Source organism: Pteropus alecto, unplaced genomic scaffold, assembly GCF_000325575.1.
Source record: "Pteropus alecto unplaced genomic scaffold, ASM32557v1 scaffold160, whole genome shotgun sequence".
Lineage (NCBI taxonomy): Eukaryota > Metazoa > Chordata > Mammalia > Chiroptera > Pteropodidae > Pteropus > Pteropus alecto.
The window spans coordinates 3,322,101-3,331,970 of record NW_006429864.1 but is presented as its reverse complement, the minus strand read 5'-3'; positions in this window follow the sequence as shown (position 1 = coordinate 3,331,970).

Below are 9,870 nucleotides of genomic sequence, written 5' to 3'. Positions count from 1 at the left end.
CCCTGCGGCCCTGCCCGAGGCCGGAGGGGCCTGTGCCAAGGCCTGGAGTGGGGGACAGCTCCTGGGCCCCGGGAGGACAGAGGAACGCACTCTGAAAACCGACCAAAAGGAGAGAAAGCCTGCACCTGCCTCACCCCAGCACCCGGATGCTTCCACCCACCCCCACCCTACTCCCCAAGAGAGGTGGCGGCACAGGGAGAGACTGCGGGTCCCAGGGCTGACCGTACTATGACCTGCTGACCTCGCACATCACCCCTTTACTGAGTGCTTGCTGCATGACGGGTATTTCTAAATTTTTTTTTTTTTTTTTGAAACATTAGATAAACACATATACTGTGTACTGTGGACCGGGCATTGTCTTAGCGCTTTGTAGGTGTCAATTAATTTAACTGTGGTAACTTCTAGGTGTTGATTTGCAAAGAAGGAAAATGAGGCCCAGGAAGGTTGACCTGCCCCAGAACACCCTCTAGTGTGACCCCTAAGAGTCACACCCTTCTATACGTGTCCCTCCTGGAGTGCCAGGGGACTGCGACTTGCTTCTAACCAATAAAACATGGCAAAGGGGATGAGCTGTAACACCATGATTATGTTGTATTCTGTAAGACTCTAGCATTGCCCTGCCGTGCGTGGGAGGGCCACGTGGCAGGGAGCCGTGGGGACCGCGGGGAGCTGAGGCCTTCAGTCCGACAGCCACAAGGGACTGAGTTCTGCCAGCACCCAGCGAGCCTGGAAGAGGACCCCCAGCCTCCGATGAGAGCAAAGCCCCCGGCGACACCGTGATCGCAGCCCAGGGAGACCCTGAGTGGAGGGCCCAGCTAAGCGGTGTGAAATCTCTGGCCCACGGAACTGTGAACTAACAAATGTGTGTTGTTTGAACTCACTGCAGGTGTGGCAGTTGGTTTCGTGACATTAGACACCGAATGCTGTGCCTGCGCTGACCGGAAGCCATGCCATACCGTTTCTGTGCCATCGCTTGCATAGCCATGGTTGCTCACTGTCCTCACAGTGACTCTGGAAACGAGATGCTTCTGTTGCCATCTATGGCCAAGGAAAATGAGGTTCGGAGAGGTTAGTGGACCGAGATCCTACAGGTGCTGAGGGGCTCAGTCCGAATTCCGACGTCTGTGTCTCTCTGCTCCAGAGCGTTCTTCCTGCCTTCACTGCTTTGGGCCGTGCACCTCCCTCTACCAGATTAAAGGCTAGATGGGCTTCGCTCCAAAGTCCTGCGATTTTTCTCTACTTCCTCCACACGTCCTCCCTTGCTTTTCAGCATATCCTTTCCTTTCTTCTCTTCTCTCTCCGCCTTCCCCCCTCCTAGTGTCCCTGATGTCCCAACTCATCACCTGTCATTCTGACCCCCACCGAGAGCCTGATAACTGCCAGGCACGGTGATGGTGTGGAAGGTACAAGGCATTGTCTTGTGTCCCACACTGATTCTCTTGTTTAGTTCCTGATTCTGTAACTCATTCTAGGACTTGCTTTTGGCATCCTCACCACTGGCCCTGAGGGTCAGCAATCTAGTTGTCACATATCTTAGGAATGATGTGGGAGAAGACATCTGACTCAGTGTGGTTCAGAAGCAGATGGGACACTTGGCTGAAGAGCTGGTGTCATCCACTCTGTTGGCTTTTGCCTCTCAGAGATGTCCCGCCAGTCCTCCTTCCACCCCTCTCCCCCTTCACATGGCAGCCTCCCCGACTCCCACAGGAGGGGATGGGCCCCACTGCCCCTTCCCCTACAGTTCCTCTCTACGATGATCAGCTCATCCCAGCGTATGACATCACCTTAGCTAAACTGCTCCCTAGGAGCTGATGGTTCAGGCCTGACAGCCTGGAGGAGAGCCGAGGAATGGCTGCCCTGCCACTGACCTCCTACATCTGGCCTCTCTCGAACAGAAACTGGGAAGACGGCTAGTGGAAAAACAATCCCTGGCACCCTCACCAGAACGTGGGTGAACCATGCCAGGATTGCTTGTCGCCCGATCAGAGGATGGGTGGCACAGCGCCCGGGAGCTTTCGAGGGCCCTTGTCGTACAAAACGATGAAACCACTCTCAGCCCTGAGTTCTTTGCCATCTACCTCCTTCATTCCCAGCCTAGACCTGCAAGAGAGCGTTTCAGCCAGGCCTCAGTGCCTCTGCTTACACGCACACAAACATGCACACACACGATGCACATATATACATAGACATACACACATGCACACTCACGCACACACTCATGCACACACAAACACACACACACACGCTCACAGGCACATTTGGCTCAGGAGCCAAAGGCTTTGCTCCTTTGCTGATATTTCTGCATCAACTCTAAACTCTCCCAGCTCCAATGTGGGAACCATCCTTTGCACTTGAAGCTTAAGTGTCCTTAATTTGATATGTTCTTCTATGACCTGAGCAATGTACATAGGATAAAAACACTGACCTCGATACAAAGTTCTTATGAGGGTCAATTGAGATAATATATACAAACATGTTTTCTGGGACGTAAAGGGCTAAACAGATGAACTGCAACCAAGTGTCCTGGCAAAGCCCCAGTTCACGTCCTCTTAGTGAGATGAGGATCAGGAGCTGCCGTTTGCACACTTGTTCTGTATTAGGGCTTTTTACAAATAAAATATCAAAAATATTTTTTCTTCTTTTAGATACCAGGAGGTTTATTTGCATCTCTTATTGTTTCTGTGGCTGGGCTGAGGCACCCGGTGAGAAGGGGCAGCTGCGGTGAGAACAGTGGGACAGGTGGCATTTTCCTCCTGCCCATGCCGGGTGACAGATTTCCGGCAAGGGAGGATGGAGCATGCAGGTCCAAAAACTGAAGACACTGGACTTTGTCTACGTGGATCCAGACAGTTCTGCTTAGATGCCTGGGGTTCAGATGTGGGCATCCCTTCCCCCACCTGCCCACCTTATCCCCTCAGACCACGTGTGGCTTCAGTACCCAGCGGGCTTCGGCAGAGCAGGTGTCTTCCACAGCGGCACAGGGGTGTGGGGGCACTGCTCCCAGGCCCGAAATGTGCAGCTGTGCATAAGGGCATTCCCCAAGGGATGCTCAGGTGCAGAGAGAAGACTTTCAGGGGGCACCAAGATGAGGTGGACCCCAATCCCCATGGTCATTTGGGAAGTGATGCTGACAGGACCTGCCCGCTTATGCCCGTAGGTGGTGAAGCCCAGACATTCAGCTGTAGATTCTTACTTCATCTACAGTGACCATTCCCAAAGGAAGAGATACTGCCTTCCCAGTCTGAAGATTCGGGTCTGCTCCCTCCCTGACGTCTCAAGAGGTTCTGGCCTATTAGACCCATGGGCTCTCGTGATGCTAAAAGAATACAAAACCCAGACTCACAACTGATGGAATCCATCTTCATGTTTATAAGGCACCAATAGTGTCCCCAGCACTGTCCACACTGCGAATGGTGCTCCCAGTTACAAAAGAGCCCCCTGCTTTGAGCCCAGCAATTAGAAAACAAATCTCATGGTTTGGGGATTTCAGTCCCTACTTTGCACACCATAGGCGAAAATGCTATTCCTTCCATAGGGAGCTTGTAATCAAATTATAGGAACAGGTCAGACACAAAGGAGTACCTGGTTATATATGATGGCTTTAAAGGTTTGTGTGTGAGGAGGGGCAGGGGTCGTCCTGTGAGTCTTCCTGGGGGAGGCTGGAGACCTTTGGAAGTTCCACAAGAATGGAAAGATAGAGCCGAGGGTAAGTCTTGCCTAATATTTCTCTTTTGCATCAGAGAGAAAACACTGCTCCTCATAACTTCAGAAATGCTAAGTTGGTTCAAATCTATAGTTTGAAGAGCCCAAGATTCTATCTTCTATAGATAGCTGTTTAGAAGGTGTGTGAAATATCAGGGAAGTTGAAATACATGAAACTTACATCGACGGGTTAGTGTCGTATCTGGAACTCCTCCTAGGAATGGGGGCGCGATGCCATCCAACAATACTGACGTGATAATAATTGGAAAAACTATCATTTGTGAAAAACTTGCTATCTGCTGGACATTGTGCATATGCCTTGTACTAATATCTCATTTAGTGCTGATGACACTCTTACAAGGGATATGTTAGATTTCCAATTTTATAAATAAACAGATTCAGAGTAAATAAAGACGAGAACAAAATCCTGATGTTGCGCTTACTATGTTCCAGGTACCTCCATAAATGCTTCGTGCAAATGAATGACTTAATCCTCATAATAACTATATAAAGTAGTTGTAGTGTCTCTCCAACAACCCCCCGCCCCTATTTTATTGATGAAGAAAATGAAGCCCAGAGAGGTTAATTCACTTGCTTAAGAATTTTTGTTTAAATGCTCAAGTTCTCAAGGTTGGCAAATAAGGACCAGAATTCGAACCAAGGCTGGCGGGTCTCCGAAGTCTAATTTTTCATGCCTAATGCAGGGCTGCTTAGATCCAGTGTTCCCCGAAAGAGACCCTAACAGCAGAGGTGTGAATATATACCCTCAGGGGTCTGAGAGTAGCGCCCAAGGCAGCTAGCTGTCAGTGTGAAAGTTCTTTGAAGCCATGTGCTCATTTTAAATTTTTGTGTGTGAATTTTACTTTCTACTCCAGATTGTGTATTTTTAACATGAAAAGTAATGTTTGATTTTTTTTCTATTGTCTCGAAACTTTGAAGAAAAAAGATGCTCCAGGAAGCCACGCTATGCTTACCCCACGGTTTTGCTTACCTCCTGGCCCACAGCTTGGTGCTCCTGAGTTTATGCTGCAAGAAGAATGGCTTAAGAGAAAGAGCTTAGGTCTTGGGACCAGCCAGATCAGAGCTCAGATCCTGCCTTCATTTTGCCACCAATTACTGTGACCTTGGGCGAGTCGCTTCACTGTTCTGAGCAAAGTTCTCTTCATCTGTAAATCAGAGATAAAGTACATGCCTGTCAGAGAGGCATCACCAGGAACGAGATGAGGCATCTGACATGAGGTGGGAGCCCAGTAAGTGGCGCTTTTCCAATTGGCGACCGATGACTTGTCATGTCCTCCGAAGAGTGCCACCGTGTTGAGCGGGTCCTTTCCGTGCCCTCCACAGCCGGTCGCGGTTGTTGGTGGCGGTCAAGGTGCTGCTCATTCTCCTGGAGGAGGAGGAGCCCTGCATGTGCTTTATGGTCCCCATCGGCCTGCTGCACCTGTGGGGCTCAGGTAAGGCCATGACTTTCTGTCTCTCTCACCCACGTGCAGATCATCCTGGCTGAGAAAAGGAGTTATTTCCTGTTGCCTGGTGGCTCTGCTCTAAAGGAAGACCAGCTTGAAACGTATGGATGACATGCATGTGTTGTTCATATTACATTCGAACCTCTCCTTTAAATACTTTCTAAGACCCTTTAAGTCTTTGATGAATGCTTAAGCAGAAAGGAGAATCAACAGGTCAGGTGGGGTCCAAAAGAACTCCTGTCATTCTTTTGACAACTTTATGCTTGCAGTGCAGGAAAGTCAGTGAATCTTAATGAGCTTCAGTCTGCTCATTTGTAAAATAAAACTAAAGCGGTAAGATGTGATCATCAAAAAATGCTTTACCATACCTATTACGATGGCTGTTATAAAAAAAATAAAAATAACACATTGGCAAGAATGTGGAAAAATCGGAACCCGTATCGGAAATGTAAAATAACACAGGCACCGTGGAAAACAGTGTGGCCGTTCTTCGAAAAATTAAACATGGAATTACCATGTGATCCTGCAATCCCACGTCTAGGTACATACCCCAAAGAACTGAAAGCAGGGATTGAGCACACGTTTATACATCGATCTTCATAGTAAAGGCTGGAAACAACCCAGCGTTAACAGGGGAGTGGATAAACAAAGTGCAATGCAATGGAATATTATTCAGCCTGAAAAAGAAAAGAAATTCTGATATATGCTATAACATTAATGACATTATGCTAGGTGAAGTAAACCAAACAGAACAGAATATATATTGTATGATTCCATTTATTTGAGGTACCAGACTAGTCAAATTCATAGAGACAGAAAGTAGAATGTTGCTTGCCAGGGACTGGGTAGGGGGTGGGGAATGGGAGTTAGTGTTTAATGGATATAGGGTTTCCATTTGGGAAGGTAAAAATTCTAGAGGTGGGCGGTGGTGATGGCGGCGCAACAATGTGAACTGAACCATACACTTGAACGTGGTTAAAACAGTAAATTTTATGTTGTGCATATTTTAGCATAAGAAAAAGAATTTAAAACAAGAATGTTTAAAATTAAGACAAATGTTTTGCATTTTTCCCCCCTTTCTATTCTTCACCTGAAGATTGGAGGTGAAACCCAATCTTGCTTTTGAAGAAGCGGGAAAAAAAAAAAGCTTTAGGCCTAGCAGAACCATGGGCATCCTAAGTCATTGGGAGTGTGGGGACAGGGTTCCGGGAAGCCCAAGCTGGGACCTGCTGGCTAGCGATGGCATCCTGAAAACTGACTTAGGAAAGTGGTCTTCGACCTGCTTATGCGCTGCCATTGTGTCTAGTTACTTTTCCCTGATGTGCAGTCGGGCAGTAAAAGTTTCCAGAAGCATCAGCAGCAAGACAAGCGGGGGATACACAGCTATGATGAGAGAGCAAAGGCAGTTTCTTCTGGCCCTGCTGGGATCTTCACAAGACGCACAGACAGCAGTGGGACTGTGGAAATCCAAGGGCCGGGATGTGCACCATCACCAGCCAGAGTCCCTATCAGGCATGGCCCTAAGAAGCCCTCTCAGCTACAAATGCAGACTTTCGGGTACTCTTGCCTCCATCTTTTAATGCCTTTGCTCAATCACCATCACCACCGAGATGATCCAGCAAAGGTCTGCCTGGGACAAACCAGGAGAAGGAGAGTTTTGTAGAGGAGGTGACAGGGACGGGATTGCTGGGGACTACCAATGTCCTGGAGAAGTGGTGGGGAGAACAGACTTTTCTTCTGGATTTTCCAGGAGAGGAAGGGAGAGGAAAAGGGGGCTGCAGAAGGACTCCAGGGACTAAGGGCTGCAGTCCTCAGTAGGAAGTGAAGGGTCTTGGAGGGGTGCCCTGCCTCAAGTCCCCAGCAAAATCTAGAGGCAGCACGGTCCCATGAGAGTCCCAGAAGCCAGCCAGAGACTGTAAGCCAGACTGCTGCAGAGATGCTGTCCTTTCTCTCAGGGCCATGCATGGACAGCCGCCCTTAGCAGCCTGTGATGGTCACTCAGGGAAGTGACTGTGACCTGAGCTTGGCCTGAGACTTTGATCATTCTCTGAAAGAGTGACCCCATATGGACATCTCATGATGCTGCAGGTCACACTAACAGCCCAAGCCAGAGGTCAGTGAGGCCACGGATTTCAAGTAGAGCAAGGTGGTGCCTGATTCAAACCTGCCGGAGACCCTGTGAGAGAGAAAGCAGTTACGGATGTTTCTGGGATAATGATAGTGACAATAATGGTGACAATAATAACCAAAGCCAACTCAGAGTGGTTGAGAGAAGTAAGTAAAAGCATGTAAGAGATCTTGCCACATAATTGTTATTCAATACATGTTAATTCATTCTCCCTTCTTTCCCCCTGGGAAGGGGGGCACGCTAGATCAAAACATTCCCCCTTCTTGGCTGTCCAGACTGCTTTCCTTCCTCCTCCTCCTCTGTCTGTTACCGTCATCTACCTTCTTTCCCACCCTCGCCCATGAAAAGTCTGCAGAGGCAGGTCGTACCTGTCTGTTGTTCCCTCAGCATAGCCCATCTGCCACGGCGGGCACAGCCACACGCTCCTGCCCAGCCTCTCCCATTCAAGCAGCTCCGCTTCCGTTCACAAAGGCAAGAGAACAGAGTTCATTAGCCCATTCATCTTCGTGAGTTTTCTCTTTATTAGCAGAAAGACATTTCTGGGTGGCATAAGGAAAATCATCAGAAAAGCCTGACCCTCAAAAACACGTTTTTGCTCCATGGGCCTTCGCACATTTCCATTTGGATGGATTGCCGGCTACAGCCTGTGAGCATTTGAACATCAAATTTCAAAACAGCAACATGAAAGAGTGAACATGAAATGAGCGGCTCGATGCAGCCCTCTGTGCTGGGGGACATGTGTTCTTGAAGTGCAGGAGACAAAGGGAAGTCGTGTCTCTCCCGCCTATGTTATCTCCCCAGGCTTTTGATGCCAGCCCTTCCTGGGTCCCTGGCACCAAGGCGGGATATAGGAAGCGGTTGCTAAGAGCTGAGCACAGCGCTGGGCACCGTGGCCTTCCAGGACCTAAAGGACTTGGGGCTTAAACAAAAAGTGAGCTCTTCGAGATTCAAGAACTATCCACATATAGGACCAAAGCCAAGTGAAATGCAGATATATATATCACATCTAAATGTTAATGGAATAGAGAGAATGATGGTCACCGGAGTGTGGCCTTCAGGTGACAGTCAGGGGCTATGGAATAAGAGATAGAGAGGCTTACAGGCAAGAAAATGTACCTGAAATTTAGCATCGACATACCTGAACTCAATTTCTTCCATGAAAACTTTCCCCTTATTCTGTAGCAATCCCCGTCTCTTAAGGGCAGTTATTATTTATTTGGTCACTTAGCCAGAAATCTGGTTTCTCTTTCCGCATCCCAAGCCACTGGTTACGATGTCCTATAGATTCTCTTAAATATCTCTAAAAGTGAATTGCTCTGTCTAATTACCTGGCACCATCTCTGTCCAGGCTTTTATTACTTTTACCTGAATAACTAAAAAAAAAAATCCCCTAATGGTTTTCTTTGCCCCGACCTCATCCAAATGACATTCAAGGGCCTTCACGACCTGACCCCTACCTACCTCTTAACTGTCATCTCTTGCCATGCACCTTATGTCTCAACCTTTTTCTTCTACTGGAGGTTCCTTGTTGGTCCACGTTCTCTCGTGTCTGTCTGGGCAAACTGTCTCCCCATCTTCAAACAACTTCTTCTGAGGAGTCAGTAACAGAAAGCAATGGGGGTAAAGCCATGAACGTACAAATTAGGCATAAAATCTAAAAATGCCAGAACCAGAAAGGATCTTTGAATCCAACACTCTCATTCTAAATGATGAAGAAAGTGGAGCCCACAGAGAAGAGAAAATGGCCTGTCCAAGTTCACACAGGTAAAATTAATTTTAACAGGTGGCTTCCAATGGTATGAACTTGAAAGCACGAGGGATCAAAATGGGTCATGGAAATGGAAATAAAGACCACAGTATTGGACTGGTTACAGCTGGATAACTCTGGATAACCAGGTAAGTCCTACCTGGACCCAAGAGGGAAGAGACAGCAGGGCAGATAGTGGATGGAGTTGGGGGGTAGATAGGCTTAGTGAGGGAAAACTTGGACCCCACATCAATTTTTGAGATAAGATCGCTCCCATAGGAGTCTTTCTCGATGGTCCAGTCTCTGTTCCTTACGTCTGAGCCCAGTTCTATCTTTAAATGATCGTCCTTCATGACTGGTATTGTGTTGGTCCTGGAATGATCTTAGCATAAGAGACAGGGTCTGGTTGGGTCTGAGGAATTGCGGTAGGGAGCTGGGAGAGTGAGGCTGGCTAGTTCTGAAAGACATGGGATGTTGGGTTGAATAATTTAGATCTGTTGCTGTAGAAGTGGGGTGTCATGATAGCCACTCGACCTGGAAAATGGCTGGTTTCAACCCAGCTGCTTTTCATATGAGATCATCCCGTGGGATTTTATCTACACGTGCCAGTCCCTCAGCATGGAGTGCTCTTCTCCCTAAATGTCTTATGCCTTGCTCTCTTACCTGTTCATATCCCTGCTCAAAAGTCATGTCATGAGTAAGGGCTGGCCTCACCACTCTGTTTATACTTGGCACACCCTCCATTCCCTGCCCCTGCTCCATGATGTGTTTCTCTGTTGCACTAACAACCCTCTCATCTACTATAAGGCTGTCCCTTGTTTATATCT